The sequence below is a fragment of the Dama dama genome, chromosome 14 (genome assembly GCF_033118175.1).
Source record: "Dama dama isolate Ldn47 chromosome 14, ASM3311817v1, whole genome shotgun sequence".
In the NCBI taxonomy this organism is placed as follows: domain Eukaryota; kingdom Metazoa; phylum Chordata; class Mammalia; order Artiodactyla; family Cervidae; genus Dama; species Dama dama.
This window is the reverse complement of record NC_083694.1, coordinates 62,602,857-62,623,120: the sequence shown is the minus strand read 5'-3', so window position 1 is coordinate 62,623,120 and position 20,264 is coordinate 62,602,857. Positions and strand designations below refer to the sequence as shown.

The 20,264-nt window shown below is 40.8% G+C and overlaps 1 long non-coding RNA gene across 2 annotated transcripts in view; it reads right to left on the bottom strand.

Moving 5' to 3' along the window:
* Window positions 1–20,264, bottom strand: part of LOC133069387 (uncharacterized) — a 71,539-nt gene that overhangs the window by 48,333 nt on the left and 2,942 nt on the right. Inside the window, exon 1 of one of the 2 annotated variants that reach the window (XR_009695847.1) lies at window positions 3,136–3,199. The exons of the other annotated variant lie outside the window; for it this stretch is intronic. This is a non-coding gene — a long non-coding RNA (uncharacterized LOC133069387). Of the gene's footprint in view, window positions 1–3,135; window positions 3,200–20,264 lie in introns of those variants that run through there. 2 annotated transcript variants of the gene reach the window in all.

The window sequence follows — 20,264 nt, the reverse complement described above, 5'->3', positions numbered from 1 at the left end:
CAGAGAAGATACGGAGCGCACAAAGTCGAAAGTATCTACTACTATCTGACCCTTTATGGAAAAAATTTGCCGACTTCTGCTATAGAGTCTAAACACTAAACTTTGAGAATTTCTGCCTTAAGGATTTCAAATTAGAAGCAATTAAATGAAAACCCTGATTTCTGCACAACTAATGATGTAACCATGTTCTTTTAGCCATGTTTCTAGGATATTGAATACAAAAGGACATTTTCTTTATTGCATCTATTTGCTTGAATTATTTGTATTTAAAGATTAAATCGTCTTCCATGGTGGCTAATCTGCCCATGCAGAAGACACAGATTTGATCCCTGGGTCAGGAAGATCCCCCAGAGGAGGAAATGGAAACCCACTCCAGTATTCTTGCCTGGAAAATTCCATGAACAGAGGAGTCCAGCAGACTACAGCCCACGGAGTTGCAAGAGAGTCAGACAAGCTTAGCGACTAAACAACAATAACAACAATATAGATTAAATCATTCAAAATTAAATGATTGGTTTATTGGGTGACACTGAATTACCATTCAATTAGAAGCATGTATCATCTGTTCTATCACTGGGGTTGGAACTCAGAACAGGAAGAGGAACTTTCCTGAAGCCAGCAGTCTTCAGGGTCATATAAGCATGAGGGTTACCACCCAGAAACAATAACACCTACAAGGCAGAAAAACAACTCAAAAGCTATGAACACCAACTTTTCCCATGCTTTTGGCATCAAAGTCATTTTTGTAGAGAAACCTGAACAGAACCTGTGGGCTGTTCATCGTCTGTATCCTACCCCGCGTGACTATCCAGACATCTCTCTGCAGAAGTATTGACATGGTTGGTCAAGTCTGCCTGAGTCTGCTGAATATCAATAAGGAAGCACATTCCACCTTTTATTAATAAAACCTGGGATGGAAAATCTGAATCTTGAATACAGCTGGTCCTAAAGGTTTTCAATAAGGAACTGTGGACCAACATTCTATCTGATTATGATGAAAGCAAAAAGGGGGACTGGGTGCAGCAAAGTCACTACCAACAAAATTCTTTTCCCACAATGCTCCCACATAACTGCTGCTGCTGCTGCTAAGTGGCGTCAGTTGTGTCCGACTCTGTGTGACCCCATAGATGGCAGCCCACCAGGCTCCCCAATCCCTGGGATTCTCCAGGCAAGAACACTGGAGTGGGTTGCCATTTCCTTCTCTGACGCATGAAAGTGAAAAGTGAAAGTGAAGTCACTCAGTTGTGTCCGACTCTTCATGACCCCATGAACTGCAGCCCACCAGGCTCCTCCGTCCATAGAATTTTCCAGGCAAGAGTACTGGTGTGGGTTGCCATTGCCTTCTCTGACATAACAGGCCCCTCCAATTTTTTAGTATTTGCAAACAATGTAAGCCTAACGTTTGTTCCAATAAACAAGTGAATACAAAGACCGGTCGTTTTTCTTGTGGAGTGGTAATGTCAGGGTTATAAACTTGATGAATACAAACAAAATCAACTTTAAAGCAACACACACTATTCCTTCTCCATTGCTATCACTCCCAACTTATATGAATTTAATCCAAAAAATCACTTTTTGAATCTCTACTATGCTCCAGGTAATAGGGTGGGTACACTAATGAACAGAACTTCTTCTCCTATAAGAAGACAATGGGGTCTGAATGTGGATATACAGGATATATGGGATCTCCTGGTGGCTCAGACAGTAAAGAATCTTCCTACAATGTAGGAGACCTGGGGTTGGATCCCTGGGTTGGGAAACTCCCCTGGAGAAAGGAATGGAAATCCTCTCTAGTATTCTTGCCTGGAGAATCCCCATGGACAGAGGGGCCTGCTGGGCTACAGTTCATGGGGTCACACAGAGCCAGACACAACTGAGTGACAAACACTTTAACTTTTTTCATACAAGATGTATGTAGTGATATATTCATTTAGTCAGCAAATAAATTCATTGAGCACATACTACAAACCAAGCACTACTGTAGATGCTGGGAATTTAGCTGTGAAAAAATTCCCTATTACCAAAAGTCTTACCTCCTAGTGGGGAGACATAGATAATAAGGAAAGTAAATAAGCAAAATAAATTAATATAAAGCAGAGAAGAGCACATGATGAGGCTGGGTGTTGAGATTTGAAGCAGTCAGCACCGACAGATGGAAAGAATTTTTAAAAGATTTCATTTAAAATCATTCCATCATATGCTACAGTCAGTACTAATAGAATTTTTAAAAGATTTCATGATGTCATTCCATCATATGTTACAGTCATCCCATGTAATATTTGGAGGCAAAATATACCAAATATTTGGGGATGAACCTAGACTAAAAATTCCTTCCATTTGTCTGGAATTCACTTTTAACTTGGCACTCTGTGTTTTATCTGGCAATTCTAATTTGTATTCAAGCACCCTGAGAACAGAGGTCAAAACACCAGTTAGGATACAACAACGACAATCCAAGAGGCAAGAGGTGAGGTCACCCTAAAATCAGTGCTTCACAGGGATTCTTTGCTTGATCAGTATGTGTGCTCAGTCACTAAGTTGTGTCCAACTCTTTTTCGACCCCATGGACTGCCAGGTTCCTCTGTCCATGGGATTTCCCAGGCAGGAATACTGGAGTGGGTTGCCATTTCCTCCTCCAGGGGCTCTTCTGGATCCAGAAATCAAATCTGGGTCTCCTGCGTCTCCTGCATTGGCAGGTGGATTATAGCTGCAATTTTTAAACTGTAAAATTAAATCAATTAATTTGAATTAATTAGAAGCTTTAACAATTTCCTATAGAGGTATTCCTCCCTCAAGGTCAGGATATGTACCTGCGTGCTCTGATTCATGAGGGCCCCACCCTCTGGGGTGACTCAGCTGGGGGCTGCAGTCTCTCACAGAACACTGACCCTGGAGAGGGAGTTAAGAGCGAACACCCAGCTGTGCTGTGTATGCGCTCAGTTGATCAGTGTCCAACTCTTAGCAACCCCATGTCCTGTAGTCAGCCAGGCTCCTCAGTTCATGGGCTCTCCAGGCAGTAATACTGGAGTGGGTTGCCATTTCCTTCTCCAGGGGATCTTCCCAACCTAAGGATTGAACCCACATCTCTCAGGCAGATTCTTTACCACTGAGCCAGGCTGTCCTAAAGGGACTTACCTGTGGGAAGAAAGCTCTATGTGCATCTTCGCTTCAATAGAACATGTTTACTGTGTTGAACTTGACATGAAAATGAAAACTGAAAGTCCCTATTGCTGATATAACTTTCTTTCAGGAAGTGTTTTTTAAACCACACACATTTTTCCATATAGACTCATGATTTGGCTTTTAAAAATAAACCAATGTAAACAAAATAAAAATAAATCCAACATATCGAAACTATTTCAAAATACAAAATATTTTCTTCTTTCAGGGCACCTGTCTGCCTCATCCATTATACACTATAAATTGAATTCCACGGCTTTGATCTCTCTTCAGCAAACACTGAAGACCCCATTGTCCACAGGCTCTGACTCCAGAGGGCTCCCGGGAGAGGAAGGAGCAAGCAGTTGCATACACACATACACATTCTCAAAGTGGATTGGCAGGGACTTCCCTGCTGGTCCAGTAGCTAAGACTCCCTGCTCCTATTGCAGGGGGCCCAGGTTCAATCTCTGGTCAGGGAACTAGATCCCGCGTGCCGCAACTAAGACACAGCACAGCCAAAAGAAAAAAAAAAAAAAAAAGTGGATTGGCAGACTCCACACTGAAAGCTGCTTGGTGTTTTTGCAGGCCCAAGTTCCATGATCAGATACATCTACAATGGCAAAGAAACTTTCTTAAACCTGTAAAGAGATGTGTAACAGAAATATGACTAAAGAAACATCAGTGACAGCCACCATTTTACCATGGACATTTTCAACACCCAGATTTCCATTAACTTTAGTGAGGGTAGTAACCTTTGTCTGTACTCTGTTTGCCAGTGGGGTTCACAAAAAGGAGTCAAGATGAAGAATCGATAGCAGTGAATCATTATGTTCAAGGGGATGTTGAAATCTTTCAATGCTTTTCATTTCTAAGCTTGCTCAAGAGTAGCTCAGTAACCAAAGGCAGACATTTCAGTTCTTTTATTCACTCAACAAATGTCTGTTGAGGACCAGTAAATTACCCGGCACCATGCTGGGCTCTGTGCTTCAAGAACAGAAAAGCCATTCATATGTAAACTGGAAGAACCAGGGTAGAAGTCTGTGCTTTAAACAGGTGACCCTTGGACTTCCCTGGTGGTCCAGCAGTTAAGACTTCTGTGCTTCCAGCGCAGGGGATGTGGGTTTGATCCCTGATCCGGGAACTAAGATCCAATGTGCTGCTCAGTGTGGCCAAAAAAATTAAAAAGAAAAAAAGTGGTGACTATCTTAAAAGAAAGTTAGTATGCTAAAAGCTACTGAATTGTACACTTTAAAATGGTTATGCCTATGTGAGTTATATCTCAATTTTTGGTTGGAAAAAAAATAAACAAGAATTTTAAAAGGGGGAAATTAGACTATAATTAGATACTGTTGCTTTTATATCCAACAGGATAGAGGCAGTGAAACTAACCATTTTTAATTAACAAAAAACTATAAATTGTCAAGTTAGCCTAAGACATCAAATATAAGCTATACTTCTACATAACTATATTGTTAAAAAATTCAAAGACAAAAATGAGTGTCTTTAATTTCAAAGTAAAAACTGATTTCTTACCGCCCAAGTTAAACAAATAAAATAATCGATTAAAGAGAAAAGAAAAGCAAAAGGTAGGGAGAGTCTAAAATGAAAGGTTTTTCTGAAACATGATCCAAAAGGATACATGCACCCCAACATTCACTGCAGCACTGTTTATAATAGCCGAGACACAGAAGCAACCTAAACGCCCATCGACAGGCAGATGGAAAAGAAGATGTGGTACATATATACAACAGACTATTACTCAGCCTTTAAAAAGGATGAAATAACACCATTTGAAGCAACGTGGATGGACCTAGAGAGTGTGGTACTGAGTGAAGACGGCAGAGGAGGAATATCATGTGACATCCCTTATATGTGGAATCTAAAAAGCAATGATACAAATGAACTTACAAAACAGAAAAGACTCACAGACTTGGAAAACGAACTTATGGTTGCTGTGGGGTAGGGGAAGGGATAGTTAGGGAGTTTGGGATGGACATGTACACAGTGCTATATTTAAAATGGATAACCAACAAGGACCTACTGTATAGTACATGGAACTCTGCTCAATATTATGTGGCAGCCTGGATGGGAGGGAGGTTTAGTGGAGAATGAATACACATATATGTGTGGCTGAGTCCCTTCCCTGTTCACCTAAAACTACCACAACATTGTTAATTAACTATACCCCAATACAAAATAAAAATTTTAAAGTCTGCGGTGGGGGGGGGGGGGGGGGGCAGATTTTTCTGGATTTTTAGCCAGTTATTTTTAAAGGCAAATGATTTTTAGAATATTTAGGAGTAATTTGGAGATAGTTTATCTTTTTTTTCAATAAAAACTAAGCTGTTGAATCTTTTACATTAATACTTGGTAAATTTCAAAAAGACATTAGAAACCTGTTCTATGAATTAGCAAGTCATTTTTTTATGAATTATAATATCTAATTAATACATTTTCTTCTCCAGGAGATCTTCCTGACCCAGGGATCAAACTCATGTCTCTTGTGTCTCCTGCACTGGCGGGAGGGCTCTTTACCAGCTGAACCATCGGGGAAGCCCATATTATTATGTAGAATTCTCTAAGTAAATCAAACTGCTTCAAAAGGTTATCTAAAGCCCTACTGAAGTGTTAAAGAAAAAGATATTCTTGACCCTCTTTAAAGACTGTAAAGAAGACATTATTCAAGGAGGGCTACTACTAAAAATATTAAGTTTTTTTAAATTTTTTTTTTTTTTTTAGTAGGGAAGAGAGATGGGCTTGAATCACAAGGAAAAGCCAAGGAGCAGAGTGGGCATGAGGGGGTGGGTGGCAGGGGAGGATTGGTGAATGGAAAAGGTACTAAGAGCAAATACAATGGGTTCTGGCTAAACAGGATTCTTGCTGAAGGCAAAACCAGCTGACCAGACATTACCTGGGGGCTGGTGGAATATGAGGACTTTGATCAGAAATAGTCTACGGAGGTTTCCTTTTTAATCCTTCCCTTAATTGAAATACTCAGCTGACCAAGTCTTGTTTAATAAGAATGACTTCAGGGCAGTTGGGGGAGGAAGGAAGCACTAAGAGAACCTCAATCTGGTTCCTGAGTCTTTTGCTACATGACTTTGGATAGCACAATTAATTATCCCTGGCAAGGTTTTCAGGAAGATAAACTTTGGTAGCTAAGTTGACTGGTACATTGCAAACAGTCAACAAACTTGCAGTCCTAAGTTTAGAAGAGCAACCAGACTTTCCAGTTGGGGTGAATATGGGGGGTTAAGGCAGTGGTCTTCAACCAGGGTGCCCATAACTTAATTGTTGTGTGTGTATCTGTATATGTACAAAGACTTTAGAGAGGTTCCTAGACAGGGATTGTTTGAACAGAATCAATGTTCAAATCCTGAACTCCCACGTGTCCTCTCATAACCCTGGTTTACTGAGGAGAACACGGCGGTGGCATGGCCCTTGGTTGTTGGTTGTTTTCCCACATTCTCTTTCCCAACCAGAGACCCTTCAACCACTTTACAAAAGAAATTGAAAGCAAAGCCTCACTGGGCATATAACTTTTATGTGTCTGCTCCAAGGGTAAACACCTGTGGTCCACAGATTTCTGGAGAGACAGAACAAAGGGAAGAAAGACACCAGAAGGCTCCAAACCTTCTCTCTCAACTTAACCTCAACTTGAATTAAGGAGTCACATTGCACAGACATGCATTTAACCACACTTAATTACAATGTGCTAAGTTGCTTCAGTCCTGTCCGACTCTTTGCGACCCCATGGGATTTTCCAGGCAAGCGTACTGGAGTGGCTTGCCATTTCCTCCTCCAGCGGATCTTCCTGACCCAGGGATCGAACCCACATCTCTTGCTTCCTGTATCAGCAAGCAGGTTCTTTACCATTAGTGCCCCTTTCATTGCAATAAAAAATAAAAATGAAGTCAACCTTCTCCTGACAAAAAAAGTCAGGCTACTTTGGTCAGATATTTTGTTCTCTCACTTTATAATGAACAGTATCTGACCAAAGTAGCCTGATTTTGAACAGTAGTTTGAACATTTTTGGCATTGCCTTTCTTTGGGATTGGAATGAAAATTGATCTTTTGCAGTCCTGTGGCTACTGCTGAGTTTTCCAGAGTCGGACATGACTTAGCGACTGAACAAGAACCACCACAAAAGAAGTGCTATGCCAATCTATGCGCATACGCATGCTCAGTCACTCAGTTGTGTCCAACTCTTTGCGACCCCATGGACTGTAGCCCATCCAGCTCCTCTGTCCATGGAATCTTCCAGGCAATAATACTGGAGTGGGTTGCCATTCCTTTCTCCAGGGAATCTTCCCCACCCAGGGATCGAACCCAAGTCATTGGCAGGAGGATTCTTTACCACTGAGCCACCTGGGAAGCCTATGCCAGTCTATACACAACCCTATACACAAGTCTTCTGAAGGAAAAGGTGATTTTGAATGCAGTTGGATTATTTCCAGCCTGATTCTCAGAAACTTCTGTCCATTCCTAGGGAAAGCTCACCTGCAGTAGCACCAGTAAACAGTCACCTGGGACCACATGATCCAGACCTCTGTGGGCACTGTTGTAAAGTGGACTATGATACAGTGAGGAGTGAGGTAGCAACTCATGATGATGCCCATCTCAAGAGCCACGGGCACTGGCAATATCTGAAACCATAAGGTAGCCAGAAAGATCACAGAAATTTCAAATCACTTGTTTGACAAAACTTGGCGATTTCTTATAGCAGCTGGGAGGGGTAGAGTGGAGGGAGTTCCCTCTATTCCATCACTTTGTGGGATCATCTCACTGCTGATCTCATGATGGCATTGGCTGCTGTCTGGAGAAAGCAGGGAATACTTTAGATAAGTTATCTAGAATTTATGAAATATGAAAATTCCTTTCTTCACTGTCTCCACCTCCAGTCTTCCTCTTATCCCAACTGAAAATATGAGGACACTGAGACCCAGGGAAGCTGAATTGCCAAAGTTCTGAAGTAGTGCCTGTTCAAGATGGGAAAGGCACAGAGAAGTTTCCATTTCTGACTTTGTCTAATCTGTACTCCGTTTTCCTAATTTCAAGTCCAGAATTTTAGCCACAGGCTAGACACTACTGGAAATAAACTGTCTCAAAAGGGCATAACTTTCTTTATAGTTTCCTCAAGTTGTTCTTGATGTCATTTGGCTAAGAAACAGAATTGGCAGGGATTTGGGCAGGAAGCCGGGTGTGAAGTTCCAATTGGCTCTGACTCACCAGGTGCGTCACTCTACTTGGGCAGCAGCTTGTCCACCAACAGGCCGAGGGCCCCCCACTATGGGAGACTGGGCCAGGATTTGTCGGGACTGCACAATCAACAAGGACGTACTACTGTTTTCCTTCTCTATTCCCAGGGAAGTATCCTTCCCTTTGACAGTGTTGTCCATTGCAGGGACTCTGGGATCCCTATGGGTAGCAGAGGCCTCATTTGCTAAAGGAAAGTTCTTTATATTGAGAATTTCGTGAAGGATTTACAGTTCTGCTTGGCAAAAGATAATAATGAATATGAACTCAACGTACTCACAGAAAAGACTAATCATGTAGGCTCCAACAGAAATTCTCATATTGAGGCTATACTAAATTTGAATCCTTACACTTTATGTGCTGAAATAGATTTGAACTTCCTTGTCAAGGACTCCTTTCTTTGGGGGTCCATTGTTGTACTGCATTTCTGCAAAGTTCAGCTCTCTAAACTTAATCAACGTAATATGGTTCTCTTGGACACCAGCTTCTTTCAGACCTCCAGGGTCACGTACATTCTGAGTGACCTGACAATATCTTCTAAATCACTTTTAAATAACCTAAATATCTCAAATAGTTGTTTCTTACCCAATCCACCTTGCCAGAACCCTTAGACTTCACATACCTCCAAGCATGACTTCAAAGGGGAATGGCAACTGCAAGGATGGGGAGCTTCACTCTCTTTCCCCACACAAGGCACATACTGCTCGTCAGTCACTATGTTTGCTCAACTACATGGAGACTCTCAACTCTTCAGAAACTAATACTTCAAACAACACTGCAACTAATTGAAATTGACATCTAAATTAAAGTCTATTTGCAATTCAAGGGTTAGGTTAAATCACTAGAATATCTATTTTTCAGAGGTATTTTTGAATATCCCTAATCTTACGCCTGCCTACCTAATGTCACAGTCCCAATGGAAATGTTCTGTTGTCATTATTTAGTCACTAAGTCATGTCCAGTTCCTTTGCAATTCCACGGACTACAGCCCACGAGGCTCCTGCCAGCCAAGAAAACTGGAGTGGGTTGCCATTTCCTTCTCCAGAGAATCTTCTCGACTCAGGGAGCGAACTTGTGTCTCCTGCATTGCAGGTGGATTCTTCTACCACTGAGCCACTAGGGAAGACCATCATTCTGTAGATGACTCCAAAATTCCATCTCTCTTTGTTTAAACTGCACATTAGAATTGTAACTCCCTTTCTGAGTTTTAAATTGTCAGAGAATATCTTCATATACAGGGGTAAGGGACAACTTATCCCCTATTTTCCTTTAATTATTTGAAATGAGTATATTTTTGGTTTCCTGAAATGTCTAAGTTGGCCCTTAGGATTCTAGTTATGTTCCTATTTTATCCAATTATATCATAAAAATAAGGAATCTAAAAAGTAGTCATTGACTAATTATTACTCAATTTTGACAGACTTGCTTGACAATGTAAGATCACTCATTTGTAATGGATAAACACTCTGGAAAAGTAATGCCAGGTCTTAAATACTTTTTAGGATTTCAGAACCTAAGGGGAAATTTTTAGTAACAGAATCAAATATATCTGGTTCAGTATTTTACCAAGTGTGCTCTTTGGAACAGAAGATCATAGGGGTCCTGTGATCAATAAAGTTTGGAAACCCTGAATGCATGGTAGCATGTTAAAGGCTGTGAAAGTCCCACAGTAAATAGATAGGCCTCTCCAGTGTGCCCAAGCCAAACTTTCGGAAAGCACTAAAATTTTGTTTTCTGTTCATGAAACATCTATCAACAACTCTTCTAAAGAACATACTTTAGGAAATCTCAGCATATCTAACCTCTTGCCTCAACCAGACACATTTTAAAATGTAGAGAATTCCCTGGCGGTCCAGTGGTTAAGACTCTATGCTTCCACTGCCAGGGACATGGATTCCCACCCTGGTTAGGGAACTAAGATCCCACATGCTGCACAGTGTGGCCAAATATAAATAAATAAAAAAATTTAAAACTAAAAAATAAAATGTGAAAGATGACCATGCTTTATAAAACATCTTCAGGTCTTCTCAACCTCTGTCTAATCATTTACAGGGTCAAGTTCTCTGATCAAACTCTTTCTTGTGAGGATTCAGTCCTTTCATCTCAGCTTTTCCCCTCTTATTCTCTCTCATAGGTATGGGGAACTCATTAGCTTTCTCCTTAGGAAAACCCTCCACAAAGCCTTTTTAAATGCAAACATGGTAATGTTCCTCCCTAGATTAACATCCTTTGGCCACTCCCCAGCACCTTTAAGAAGATTCCAAACCCTAAAGAATAACAAGGAAGACACCTGCTTCTCTGCCCACCTTTGTTTCATTGTTCAGGCCTCTTGCATCTTACTCCCTTCCCCATCATAACCTACCTGGGAATCCTCAGACACACTTTTTAGTTTGCATGTGTTTTCTAAAACACCCTTCCCTATTCACCAGGAAAACTCATACTTATGCTTCAAGTCTCAGGTCAAACTACACCTCATGAGGTTTCTCTGATCACTGCCTTCACAGCCTCACCTGCTCTTATTCCAGAGGCCCACAGCACTGTGAACCTCCTTCACTCCCTCACCATCATCACAGTGACTATCGTCATCTATTTCATTATCTGTCTCCTAACTTGTAGGATGAAAACTCACCATAGCACCTGGTATATAGTAAACTTGTAATAAACATTTGTTTAATGAATTAATTTATAAACAAGCAGACATAAGAATTTGAGACCAGCTTTTCTTTTACAGTAAAAAGGTACTGGGTCTTATTTTACCAATCCTACGCCCTAGTCTTTTCCTTTTTTTTTTTTTTTTTTTTAGGAATCTCTCTATTGTCTCCACATCCCTATCAGAAGGAAGCATAACCAAACCCTGTATAGTAGTTTATGTTATCTGGAGCTCGAAGTCTTTCTTTTAGGTGAATCTATGATGAATTTGATTTCAAATCCCCTCTCAATTTTTGGTATTTCTTCTCATAAACATTCTATTTTCATACCAAGAACAGGAAATTAAAGTTAGAACTTTGGTGAGTGTATAACGTCACACCCTGATTTTATCACACTCTGAATTATGGCTAAAATCTGAAATTATTTCTAATTTCAGATTTCTTTCAGAAAATTAATTCTCCCAACAGTAACACCGCTAAAACTTCTCAAATATATAAACCACGCTGACTGTGTTATATATTACTTTATAAGTCTCTTTATTAGAGGAATATGTCTCTGGCACTAGGGAGAATGAATGAATGCTAAAGGACTTTAGGTTCCTTAATGGATTTTAGTACCTTTGGAGTTAGGTATAACTCGTTGTTGTTTAGATACTAAGTTGTGTCCAACTTTTTTGTGACTCCATGGACTGTAGCTTCTCTTCCCATGGTATTTCGCAGGCAAGAATACTGGAGTGGGTTGCCATTTCCCTCTCTAGGGGATCTTCCTGACCCAGGGATAGAACCTACATCTCCTGCATTACAGGTGGATTCTTTACCATTGAGCCACCAGGGAAGCCCTCATATAACATTTGAATACAAAAGATTAATAACTTAAAGGTGTTTGGATACTTCACCTAAAGACTAACTAATGCAAATGATAATTACAAAGAATATGAGCCTATATGTTGGATTATCATGGAAAATCAATAAGAAAATATTTTCTTCAGCCATATGTAGAGCAATAGCATTCAGAATCGCAAACACAACTATGCATCCAAACATAACATTACTACTGGATTTGTCAAAATAGTTATTAACAATATTTCTTCTATTGTGCTCAGTGGCCAGAAGAATCCCAGAGTGGGACCTTAATAAATCCTTTCAATTATCAGTAGTCCCTGGGAAAAGGAAAAGTGCAACTTGAGAAAATATGCCAGGAGTGTAGCAACTCTGATGACAACACACAGGCAGCAGTTTATGGCAAGAAATGGCATGGTGACAACCAGGACTGCTGGGTAGCAGGTGATGAAAAGCCAAGTCACCTGGCTTAAGAGGAAAAAAAGGAAAATAATTGACTCATAAAAAAGTCCAGGCAGGGCTGGATCCAGGGGCAATCTCACTGTATAACCAGTTTTAATTGCTTTGGAAATGTGCAAACACCTAGGTTCCTATTTCCAAAAAATCGGACATCCTGAATCCATGGAGCCATCTACTCATATCACAATGGTTACCTCAAATTCAAATGTTCTCTTCGTGACAATCACTACACACCAGATTGTGAGAAGGTTCTTAGTTAATAGCACATTGAATGAAGTTTTACTTTTCATCTCTGTACTTGAGCTGAAGCCCCAAAGCTGAGAATAACGAAACAACTGCCCCCGCACTCTAAAGAGAGTACCTGCCACATCCATGCAGACTTAGTAAAAAAAAGACAGATCAATCCAGTATCTAGGGAACTCTCACTTCCAGCTTCTAAACAAGAAGACCAAATTGTGAAAGTTGGTTGAAGAAAGTCAAGGAGATCAGAAATCCAAAGGAGGAGAGAGTGTTCTGGCTTTTCTTCCTCCTCTTCTCATACTCAGAGACAGGTACTCGACCTCCCGCCCTGCCTCATAAAGATGGGAGGTGTCTGCGGGAGAGGACACAGGCACTTGACTTCCCAGTGGAAGTGGGATTTATCAGATGATGAGATGAGAATGCAAAGCAGAGTAGGGAAGTGATGGGTGTGGGTGAGTGTCACTTGAGATAGAGAAGTCTCACCTCACTGATAAGCAGACAATTGAGCAAAGGCCTGAGAGTCGTGGAGCAAGCCATGCAGATGGCTGGGGGAAGAGTGAAGCAGAGAAACAGGAAACTCAGAGGTCCTTGGCAGAAATATGTTTAATAGGGATGGAAAGAAGGCCAATGGGCCTGAAGAGGGCACATGGCAGGAAACAAGGACAGAGGTTAGAATGGGCTGTGATTACTCTGTACTTAGTGGGTAGAGAGCAAAGGCAGAGTGATAAAAAGATCACACCTCACTGCTCATGCCCACTGTGGATGCCTGAGCCTTGGATCAGGTCTGGGCTGGGGGTGGGGTAGGCCATGGGAAACTGTGAATTACATGTGATATTAGATGCAACTGGGTTAGAGAATTAGATGTAAGGTTTTAAGTTAGACTGAACTGTATCTGTCTTTTAATACCTGAAAGTAAGCTTTAAATACCCCAAGTGACTAAAAAACTATAGGAACTATCTGACATTATTTGTAATGAGAAAATCCATGTTTGAAGGTTCTTTCTTTCTTTCTTTAGCTACACTGAGTCTTAGTTGCAGCTTGTGGATTTTAGTTCCCCGGCCAGTGATCAAACCCAGGCCCCCTGCACTGGGAGCACAAAGTCTTAGCCACTGGACCACCAGGGAAATGTTTGAAGCTTAGAGAAAATAAATCCATTCCCTATTTGTACCCCCACAGAGTTTATCTCCACTCAATCAACTGATTACTTTCTTAAAAGAACAAAACCTTTATGATTCATCTGTGAACTCATTGTATACAGCAGAATGTTTTACATGTTATTATGCATAAATTCAGTAGACATCTGCAGTGAACCATCAAGTGGGATAAAATACCATTTGGGAAAATAAAAATGATATGGTATTAGATCAATGGTCATATAAGAGAAAGCTGAGGTGGGGCCTAATCTTCTAAATTGTATAATTCAAAACTTGAGGTTATTTGTAGAGCTTACATGTGGTCTCCTGACCTTTAATCAGAATCGCCTACAAAGGACTTAGTGTGAACTTGTTAGATAGTACCAATAACCAGTCTATGACATAGAAATGATGTTTGCTGCTTGCTAGTTTCAAACGTGCAGTGCAGGTTCTAGGAAATATAAACAGCTGCAGTATTGTAAAATGAAGTAAAACTGGACAGAAACAGAATGACAAACAGGAGGAGGGACACTTGTGCAAATGACAGAAATCACTAAACTGGCTTTTTCCACTTCCATTTTTGGCTTAAACAAAATGAAAGGTTGTTATTCTCTCACATAGAGGAGACCTAGAGTTTGGCAGGCCAGATCAAGATGACAGCTCAAAGGTCATCATACCCTAGACTTCCTCTGGCACACTGTTCTGGTCATCCTTAGCCCATCAACTCATGATCCAAAATGGCTACTTGACCTCAACTCATCACATCTGCATCCTAATCAGCAGGAAAAGGAAAGGCAAAGGGTACTCTTTTTTCCTTTGAAGAACACTTTTATGAAGTTCTCACATAGTATTTCAAGCTTACCCCATATCTAGCTGCTAGGGAGTCTAGGAACTGTGACCTTTAGTATTGTGTTCCTAAGGAGGAAAAGGAAAATGTATGGACAGCATAGGCAACCAGCCATCTCTGCCTCACCTTGTTTCTCTTAGAGACCTGTTCATGAAGTTAAGTTGATATTGTTTATCAAGAAGAGTTCTTCTGTTTCTTAGATCTGCCTGCCAAAGTGGTGTGTTCACAGCTCTACATACTGCTTATATTGTGCTTCTGATTATCCTCAATGGTTAATTTCACTGACACTAAAAGATAAAAGTTTAGTTATATAACCTATCAATATCCTCTGTTCAACCTTCTAGATGCATCAACTATTTATTTGTCTCCTATGGAAATTAGTACTAAACTGATTTAGTAAACATGTACTGAAAGGCAGCATGTGGTGGTAGAAACAGGGGTGGTCTCAGATCAGACTCTCCTGGATTAAACTCCTGGCACCACCATTCAAGTAACATGGCTTCACACAATCTTCCTGAGACTGCTGTGAGAAGTAAGTAAAATGAGAAGTGACGGTATGTCCCTAAAACACTCAAAACTGCTATTCCAGAATTCCCTCAAGCATCAGCTACGTGCCTGGAACCATATGTGGCACTGAAAACCCAAACAAACAAGCAAGAAGCTTGTGATGCAATGGATGAGCTTAAGAAACCCAGAAACAGGCTCTACAGTATAGGAGAGGCTTTCTGTAAGTGCAACATTAGAATAATGAGGCCCTCCCTTGACTGATATCAAAATTGTGGATACGTTACCTTCTGGAAAATGAAATAATTCAATCTGTTAAGAATTTGTGTGTTTGACTTGCTGTTGACATGCAGGCCATAACAAGTAGGCAAATAAAGTCACACCAAAGGCTTGCAATGGCCCTGCTGATAGATTTTTTTCAGAAAAGTGACAGAGAAGTGAGTTTACCAGGTGGCTCAGCAGTAAAGAATCCTCCTGCAATGCAGGAGACACAGGAGACATGGGTTTGATTCTTGGGTCAGGAAGATCCCCCGGAGGATGGCATGGCAACTCACTCCAGTATCCTTGCCCAGAGAATCCCTTGAACAGAGGAGCCTGGCGGGCTGTGGTCCACAAGGTCGCAAAGAATCAGATATGACTGAAGAGACTTAGCATGCACACACAAAAGAGAATTACCCACATGGTACTTTCTAGACTACAAGTTTTGTGAAGATTACATATTACTTTAGGTTAGAATTTTAAAGCTAAAAGAATTGATCAACACACTACAAAAACTCAGGCAAAAACCAACTTCTTGTCTTGTACATCTTCACATTTTTAAAGCTCAAGGCAATAACAGTAATGCATATCATTCCCTCCTTCGCTTGCTGCAGTGATGTGTTCTGAGGATCTCTATGTGCCTGGCCTCAGGGCAGGTAGTGAGGATGTGAGGATGAACAGGACGGCATCTGTCCTCCCAGAGTGCAACGTGCAGAGGGGATGCAGACGAGTATACTTGTGTTGTTGTTCAGTTGCTCAGTCATTTCCAGCTCTTTGAGACCCTACAGACTGCAGCACGCCAGGCTTCCCTGTCCTTCACCATCTCACTGAGCTTGCTCAAACTCGTGTCCATTGAGTCAGTGATGCCATCCAACCAGCTCATCCTCTGTCATTACTCAGGCAATTAATGCTACAAAGAGAGGAGATGTCCCAGGGCACTATGTGAGCTCACAGGAGGGACAGCGGCCCAGCCCAGGCCCATCCAGGAAAGCTGCCTAGAAGAAGTGAGTTCTTCAGTTCTACACCAAAGTTTGGAGAATGAGTAGAAATTAACGATCCCTGGGTCTGGAAGATACTCTGCAGTAGGAAATGGCAACCCACTCCAATATTCTCACCTGGGAAACCCCATGGACATAAGAGTCTGGCAGGCCACAGTCCTTATGGTCACAGAGTTGGACATGACTTAGAGACTAAACAACAACAAAAGGGTACTTCAGTCAGTGCCAGAGTACATCCAAAAGGCATGGTGTATCAAGGAAAGGAGAGGTTCAATGTGGCTGAAAAGCAACATGAGCAATGAGATTTGCTAAGGCCAGATCTTGTTTCATGGCATAGATACATAAAGGGAAGAACCTTGACCCCCATCATTTCAAATCCTAGGCTTCTCCTAGTTTTCTAGGAAATGCAGAACAAAAACTTAGGATTCATTTTGTTATGGTGAAGGATAATTTTACAGAAAAAAATCTGAGAAACAGCTGCATAAGGACACTTGCACATGGAAGACACAGACAAAGCAGTATTTAGGATGTTTGTTCACAGACTTTTCTAAGTGAAAGGAGTTGAGAATCCTACATTCCCTTCTGCACACTGGAGACCTCTTTAAGAAGGAGAAAGGAAATTAGCCAAGAAGATCCACCGTCCTCGTCTGTCATGCAATGTGCCTTTACCCTCTCTGGCTTGTGATATGCCTCCATAACCACTTCCTTTCTTATTCCCCCAGTCCTCCATCTCTCCAGCTTCCTCTACCACTTACGTTCACTATGGAAACATCAGTCTGACAGAAAGAAGCACGAGAGGCACCTGTGGTTTAGACATTCATTCATCCAATGCTTCAAGGTATCCAAGGGAAGAGGAAGAGCCACCTTAAGTGTCAGTATATAGCTGTTGCTCAGATTTTTTTATATAAAATTATTTTTTGCTATAACAAAATTAATCCTAATATTTTTGCTCCACACTTTCTAGAAAATTAAGAGATGCCTATGGTCTGGGTTGCTGATATGCTTCAAACCACTCACCTCTCAGCCCTACAAGCACCAAAGTACTGAAGGTAGATTAAGAGACAAGTAAATTTTATAAATGATGTGCCAGGGTTCAGAGAAATGGGACAGAAGTCATGTACGTTGGAGTAATTGGAGGAGGCCTTCAAATAAAGAAATAAAGATTTACTCATCACCCACCATGTACTAAGTATAGAAAATTCTGTAAGGCAAGTATTAGTTCCCATTTTGAAGATTAGAGAACAGAGCCACCAAGAAGACAAGAGATTTTCCTTAAATAGTTAAGCAACCAAGCCAAGATTTTGGACCTAGGCCACTTCTTGGAAGTGACAAAGTGCTGATTGGGTCTTGAAGGATTGTTGGGACTAAGCTACTGACAGAGAAACATTAAAGAGAAAGTGTATCTCAGAGGCAGGGTGACCTTTTCTTTTTAAACTTTTTATTTTATATTGGGGTACTGGGCTTCCCTAGTGGCTCAAGATGGTAAAGAATCTGCCAGCAATGCCAGAGATCTGGGTTCCATCCCTGGGTCAGGAAGATCCCCTGGAGAAAGGAATGGTAACCCACTCCAGTATTCTTGCTTGGAAAATCCCATGGACAGAGGAGCCTGGCAGGCTACAATCAATGGGGTTACAAAGAGTCAAACAGGACTGAGCTGACTTTCACTTCACTTCATAGCTAATTAACAATGTTGCTATAGTTTCAGGTAGCAGCAGCAACTGGGCCGACATATACATGTATCCATTCTCCCCAAAACTCCCCTCCCATCCAGGCTGCCACATAACATTGAGCAGAGTTCCCTGTGCTATACAGTAAGTCCTTGTTGGTTATCATTTTAAATATAGCAGTGTGTACACATCCATCCCAAACTCCCTAACTACCCCTTCCCTCCATCCTTCCCCACTCTGGCAACCATAAATTCCTTCTCTTAGTTTGTAAGTCTGTTTCTATTTTGTAAATAAGTTCATTTGTATCATGTCTTTTTAGAGTCTGCATATAACATTGTATTAACAATGTTTCTGCTTCTCTGATTTGTGTGTCAGTCACTCAGTCATGTCCCACTCTGCGATGCCATGGACTGTAGCCCACCAGGCTGCTCTGTCCATGGAATTCTCCAGGCAAGAATACTCTGATTTACTTCACTCAGTATCAGGCATGGTGACCTTTAAGGCCATTGGTAGATTATGTTGCCATCATCTCTTTTCCCTCACATTTTCCTCTCTAGCAGGACATTAGAGATGATTGGGAAAAAGAACACTTCACTTTATCTGTTCATTCTGTTTGCTAGGGTGCCAATTTTGAAGGATGGCTATGAGGAATTACTCTTGGGGGAGGAATTTTTTAGATAACAACTTTATGACTCTTCAGCAATTTAGAAAGCCTAGTTCACAAGAATTTTGTAAAATTCCATCATTTTCTCATTGTACTTCACTCTGGTCTCCAGACGTAGAAAACATGATAGAAAAAAGGAAAACTGATGTTATATCCTCACTGCTCTGTCCTTCCTGGCTTTTTTTTTTTTTGGTAGAAGCCTCTTAACTTCATGTGTTAAGTGATCAGTTTACACTGGCAACAGTTGGCTGGCTAGTCCAGCTGAACTGTTCTGTGTGACTTTCAGCCACCAGGTGTCAAGTTTTGGATGCAAACACAACAAAAGATCTTCTGGATCAAACTGTACAGATTTTGCTATATGTTACCACTCTTTCATTTATACATTTGATTTCAACATTTGTATTAAAAACTCCACTTAGTATAAAGGCTGCTTACTCTATACCTTGCTTATTTTCAGCAATTTCATTGATTTTTTTTTTTTAAGGCTTTTTGGATGAAGACTTTCAGAAAGCTTGTGAAATCGCTCAGTTGTGTCTGACTCTTTGCAACCCCATGCACTGTAGCCTACCAGGTTCCTCCCTCCATGGGATTTTCCAGACAAGAGTACTGGAGTGGGTTGCCATTTCCTTCTCCAGGGGATCTTCCTGACCCAGGGATCAAACCTGGGTCTCCTGCATTGTAGGCAGACCCTTTACCATCTGAGCCACCAGGGAAGGTTGCACTTTGTAATTCAAGAGTTGAACATATGATTGTTGGCCACACAGTCCAAAGAGGTAAGCAGGCTTAAAGGTCATATAATGTCACAGAAAATATGTTTGAATGACATGAAAAGTTTTAATTCCTAAGAAACTGTTGAAAGAGAAAAAAACTATTTAGGGATTCTGGTCGTTGGAACAGGAGACTAGAGTTGTTCTCAAAATTTTAACAGTGATGACTCCAGAAAACTAGCAAAAGGTCATTAATAAAACAGCTTGGATAATATAATGGTCAATAAGGATAATGCAGAGCCAAAATATTTTGATTTTATAATCTCTGGATTATATATATATTTACACACACACACACACACACACACACACACACACACACACGTATATTTCTTGCCTGAAAAATCCCATGGACAGAGGAGCCTGGTAGGCTACAGTCCAAAGGTTCTCAAAGAACGGACATGACTGAGCAACTAAGCATTCTCTAAAATGGAATACTTAAAACAATTTTTTAGAGAGGCAAGTTCTCAATTTGTTATACACTGAAATACATAATAATTTCCAATGACCTCTTTTAATGGAAGTTTTAAGATTTTCCCTTGTGCTTCTGGTGACTTTTATGACACTACCATTTTCTTGTTTCTGCTCTTAAGACACCACTAATACACCCTAAAAATATTTTCAAATGCCAAAAGTAAAGAAGAGAAAGAATTTGAGAGAAGAGCAGCATTACTTCAAGGGATGAGAGAAAGACATGAAAGAGACAAGTCAGTCACTCTGGCTACAGGAGAAACCAGTGGACTAGAGAGGACAAAGCATTGCTTTGCCAAGCCAGAAACTAGCAATAGTTTTCTGTTCAAAACAATTTTGATTAGACAAAG